The sequence below is a fragment of the Cervus canadensis genome, chromosome X, assembly GCF_019320065.1.
Source record: "Cervus canadensis isolate Bull #8, Minnesota chromosome X, ASM1932006v1, whole genome shotgun sequence".
In the NCBI taxonomy this organism is placed as follows: domain Eukaryota; kingdom Metazoa; phylum Chordata; class Mammalia; order Artiodactyla; family Cervidae; genus Cervus; species Cervus canadensis.
This window is the reverse complement of record NC_057419.1, coordinates 18,338,751-18,343,384: the sequence shown is the minus strand read 5'-3', so window position 1 is coordinate 18,343,384 and position 4,634 is coordinate 18,338,751.

Below are 4,634 nucleotides of genomic sequence, written 5' to 3'. Positions count from 1 at the left end.
CTGGTTTTGAAGCTGAAGCTCCAATACCTTGGCCACCTGATGTGAAGAGATGACTCATTGGAAAAGACCCTGATGCTGGGAAAGATTGAAGGCAGGAGGAGAAGGGGACGACAGAGGATGAGATGGTTGGATGGCATCACTGACTCAATGGACTTGAGTTTGAGCAAACTCGGGGAGGTGGTGAAGGACAGGGAAGCCTGGCGTGCTGCAGTCCATGGGGTCATGAAGAGTCGGACATGACTTAGTGACTGAACAGCAACAACAAAAACATCGACTAACCAGTTCCCTAGGGAGAAAGATCTGGTTTCTCTTGTAAATACTCCCACGGTGGCATGTTTGAAGCTACTGGTGTAGTGTCATTGATTGTAAAATTAGGAAGCAATAGGTCTGGTACCCACCCACCCCCATTATATGGTATTTCCACTATACAGTTACAGTAGGTGTACTGAACCCCAAGAGCATAATCATACCATGTATTAATGATTAGAAAGTGATGGGTTTTGAGTATTACTTTTCTTTTAAAACAGTTTAATTGTAAGTTTGTATAACTTAATTTCAAATGTAGCCTGTGTTTAGCAACTCTCAATGCCTGACATTTTGACGGTTGGCCCTCACAAGCGTGTAGTTAGTGGCACATAATTTGGAGACTTCAGTCTTCATGGCAAAGGAGAGATTTGTAGGATGAATTGCTAAGTGGAAGAGTCAAACCTCTGCGCCTCAGGGGACATGAACAGTGGTTAAGATGTGGGGGAACAGGCAACTGCATCTGCTCAGGTGGACCTCTCCAGGTGGCAGCAGAAGCTGCTGCCAACCCAGCGCTGTCAACTCCTGGAAGCCATCCCAGACTGTGCATCTGCTTTTGCAGCTTCCCCTTGCAAGAGGGTGGATTTATGGAAGCCTTTCTTTATTGTGGAACACAAAGGAGCCACACTGGATTATGTTGGCAGCACCAGTGAACACAATGAGGGCTTAGTTTGGAATTTAGGTAGTGCTTTATCAACACTGGGATAATTCAGATGTACAATGATGGGGAAACAAAGCATGTTGTCATCCCAGCCATGTTTCTCCCTTCTTTCCTTGTATTCTTCCTTGGGGGTCATCAGGCTGCTGAATCATTGTCCAGGAGAGGATGGTACAGGCTGTGTTGGAGCTGTCCTTGAGAAAAAAGGTCAACCTTGGAATACAGGTGTAGATTTATTCTGAGAAGTTCTTTCAGCCCTCCTATTCAAAATATACAGCACTAGTAGATATTTATTTTTTTTTTCGGATTTTTTACATTTTTTATTGAAATATATTTGATTTACAGTGTTGTATTTGTTTCAACAAAGTTATTAACTTATATACATATATTTTTTCAGAATCTTTCTCTTATAAAGTGAAAGTGAAAGTCTCTCATTGGTGTCTGACTCTTTGCGACCCCAAGGACTATATAGTCCATGGAATTCTCTAGGCCAAAATACTGAAGTGGGTAGCCTTTCCCTTCTCCAGGGGATCTTTTTGCATTCTTGTATTAAGTCATTTAAGGCTCTTTTTTTTTTTTAATTTTTTTATTAGTTGGAGGCTAATTACTTCACAACATTTCAGTGGGTTTTGTCATACATTGATATGAATCAGCCATAGATTTACACTTATTCCCCATCCCGATCCCCCCTCCCACCTCCCTCTCCACCCTATTCCCAATAGATTGATTTTAAAATAATTGAATAAATAAGTGAATGAAACAAAGTAATCAATGGTGGGTTTCTTCCCAAGAAAAAAAAAAAAAGAACTATCTAGCTCTTGACCTGAATATGGTTCTTCACACTATAGTGGAATTTCTGTTCATAACATAATCTTCCTTTTCCCCATCTCTGCTAGAGGAATACATTTACCTATTCTATTGATGTTGTGTTCAGTCTTGTAACTTACTTTGGCCAATGAGATGTTAGCAAGCATGGTGCAAGCAAAGTGTTTAAGGATAGTTGGAGGTTGGACATGCATGCTTGTGTATCTGCTGTAACCATGAGAAAAGCTTCCCCTGGGAAGTTGGTAACTCTTAGTCCTGGGCTAAAGGATGAGACACATTGAGCAGAACAAAGCCCAGCCCACAGAAAGGCAAGCCTGGCTGGGTCTACAGCTTGAAGCAGAGCAGCCTATTAGAAGCCAAAAGACAGTACCTAAACTCAGCCAATTCACAGACACATGAGTGTGGTTGTTTCTTAGGCAGCAATAACTGATTAATACAGCCCAAATGGGGCCATACCCAGGGTTATGTCCCTGGGAAGAACTGGATGGGATTAGTACTTTGTATCAAGACTTTGCAAGGAGAAAGGACACTTTTCAATTAATTTACCCATCCATTATCTTTATCAAGAGCCTACCATGTGGTAGACACTCTGCAAGACACACCAGTACAACCTGGCATTGAAAACCAAAAGTCCACTCTTTAATTTAAAGGATCATTAATCGGCTTTTATCTAAGGAGCTTGAGTCATGGTTATTCTGAATACATATGGTGCCTGCCTATATTCTTTCCATTAAGGGACACGTGAAGCCCCTGAAAATTTTCAACTGGCTTTATTATTGGGAAGGAGTGATGGATAAAACATCTCTCTTCTCTGTGTTTAAAAGGCCACTTGGCTTACATATTAGTTAGGACTCTTTTTCTGTAAGAAAAAGTAGTGTAAGCCTAAGAAGAAACCTATTAGTCACCTAACTGAAAATTCCAGAGAACTTGCACTAGGAAAAGATTAACCTAGGGCTTCAAGTCATAGCATTATTACTTGCTTTCTCTCTTTCCCTTGGGTCTACACTTTTTTGTGTGTTGGCTTCATTCCTAGAGTCCTTGTGGCAGTCAAAAACTCCAGGTCTTCATGACCCCAAGTTCAAATCCAAAGGAAAAGATTTTTTCTATAGCTCCCACCAAGTCCCAGGATTGACTCTGACTAGGATTAGTGGTGTAATTTGAGTCACATGCGTATCCCTGAACCAATCATTGCAGTTGAAGAAATGAAATGTTTTGTTTGACTAGGGATAATTATGTATCATGATCATGCCTTCCTCAAAGAGCCACAAGTGAAGAAAAAAAGAAAAAATAGGAGTAATGTCTCCAGAAATAAGGTGAAAGAAAATTTTATGGACAGAAAGAAACAAATGTATAGCTAGGTTACTTTAAAAGTAAATATGTAGGTATTGTGATTTTTGACAAGGATGCTACATGTAACTAAATGAGGCTGGACCCCTACTATATTAAAAATTAATTGGACCAAAGATCTAAATGTAAGAGAAAATACTATAAAAATTCTTAGAAGAATACATAGAAGTAAATCTTTGTAATCTTAGATTTGGCAATGAATTCTTAATACCAAAAGCACAAACAGCAAAAGAAAAATAAGATAAATTAGACTTCATTAACTTTAGTGCTTCAAAGGGCACTGTTAAGAAAGTCAAAAGACAACCCACAGAATGGGATATATTATTTGCAAATCACATTTCTGATAAAGGACTTATATCTAGAATATATGAAGAACTCTTACAACTCAATAATAAAAAGACAACCCAGTTAAACATGGGCATATGGATCTAAATAGACATTACTCCAAAGAAGGTATACAATTGGCCAACAACATGAAAAAAAGCTCAAGATCAGTAATCATTAGAAAAATGGAAATCAAACCACAATTAGATACCACTTCATACCTACTAGGATGTGTATGATAAAAAAAATCAACTGTTGGCACAGATGTGGAAAGATTGGAACCTTTTTATATACTGCTGGTGGGAATGTAAAATGGTGCAGCCTCTATGGAAAACAATATAGTGTTCATTAAAAAAGTTAAATATAGATTTGTCATTTAACTCAACTGTCCCATTCCTATATATGTTTACATCCAAAAAAAAATGAAAACACATCTACATGAAAATTTGTCCACAATTGTTCATAGTACTATTAGTCATGATAGCCAAGAAGTGAAAAATATCCAAATGTCTGTCAACTGATGAATGAATAAACAAAATATTGCATATCATACAATGGAATATTATTTGGCTACAAAAAAGAAATGAAATAGGGATACATGCTACAACATGGATGAACCTTGAAAATACTATGCTAAGTGAAAGAAGCCAGTCATAGAAGAAAGTCACAGAGGCAGAAAGTAGTTAGTGATTAGCTAGGTCTGAAGGAGATGTGGGGATCAAGAGGTAATTAAAAGGTGTAGGATTTAAGGGAGTGAATTGTATGGCATGTGAGTTGAATCTAAATAAAGCCGTTACAAAAGAAGAGTAAATATCTACCAACATCAAATAGTCCAATTTCTCAAATAAATGAATAGTTTATAGTCCTAACCATTAAGTAGAAAATGAAGTTATGTATTTATAAAATAGTTTGATATTTTCTTCCATGAAGATTTGAGTAGCTTCACCTAATTTTCCTTCCTCATCATTTTGTTTCTTATTATAGTATGTTGTTCTCTATCATGGAAATTTCCTTTTGTATTAAAAGTAATAATAACAGTAATAAATCAGAGTGAGTTGACAGAAATGAAATGAATTGTAAATCATTTCACATTTATATTATGCTAGGAATTTCAGATTATGTAAGGATGATTGATATCACTTATTAATAGAACAATCCATGTGAAGCAATCAATATG